Source organism: Solanum tuberosum, unplaced genomic scaffold (assembly GCF_000226075.1).
Source record: "Solanum tuberosum cultivar DM 1-3 516 R44 unplaced genomic scaffold, SolTub_3.0 scf00514, whole genome shotgun sequence".
NCBI lineage: Eukaryota > Viridiplantae > Streptophyta > Magnoliopsida > Solanales > Solanaceae > Solanum > Solanum tuberosum.
Window position 1 is genome coordinate 41,710 of NW_006239454.1, and position 1,093 is coordinate 42,802.

The window sequence follows — 1,093 nt, forward strand, 5'->3', positions numbered from 1 at the left end:
CCGTGATGTTGACTTGGAACTGAGTTTCCTGCCTGAGGTTCATGAGAGGTTAGACGTCTAGAACAATATATGACGGACCGTGAACCCCTCCGTGAACTCTATTTTATGCAATTTCCAGTAGCTTCCAAATTCAGTCCTCCATTTGACGAATCGTGATAGTTCCCGTGAAAAGATATATGGATCGTGGTCCTGACCGTGACGTTCAGTCTGCATCAATTTCTGCATTTTCCCCTTTTTTTCTCTCCTGCACACCTCAGCATGCAGTAACTCTATAAAAATAAAGAAAAATAAGGAAAACGAGAATATACCTAATATAATTACATCTTGGGTTGCCTCCCAAGCAGCGCACAATTTAACATCGCGGCACGACGCATGTTACTTGATTACTCAGACTTCATCAAGTTTACATTCCTCCACAATTTTCACATCCTCAGGAGCACCCAAATACGCCTTGATTCGCTGACCATTAGCTTTGAACCTCTCGCCTTTCTCATTTTCCAATTCAATAGCACCAGATTGAAAAACTTGTGTGACTTTAACGGGTCCAGACCATTTAGACTTCAGTTTTCCTGGAAACAGACGCAATCTGGAGTTGAAAAGTAACACCAAGTCACCAGGAGTAAAGCTTTTTTTTTCAATATGCTTGTCATGATATAACTTCATCCTCTCCTTATACGGTGCTGCCCTCTCATAGGCCCTCAGACGGAACTCATCCATCTCATTGATCTGATCTAACCTCAAGTTAGCGGTTTCGCTCCAATTTAGATTCAACTTCTTCAACGCCCAGAGTGCTCTATGCTCATGCTCAACTGGTAGATGACACGCCTTTCCAAACACCAATTGATATGGAGACATACCAATAGGTGTCTTGAAAGCTGTCCGATATGCCCATAGGGCATCATCTAGCTTCCGTGCCCAATCTATCCTGTTGGCATTCAGTGTCTTTGCCAAGATTGTTTAAATTTCCCTGTTGGAAACTTCCACTTGACCACTAGTCTGTGGGTGATAAGGTGTTGCCACATTGTGCTGTTTTACTCCATACTTGGTCAGAAGTGCACTAAAGACTTTGTTGCAGAAGTGAGACCCACCATCA

General features: G+C 43.0%; 1 pseudogene; it reads right to left on the reverse strand.

The window, feature by feature from the left end:
- Window positions 1-387: 387 nt before the first annotated feature.
- Window positions 388-1,093, reverse strand: part of LOC107058512 (uncharacterized) — a 4,651-nt pseudogene continuing 3,945 nt past the window's right edge.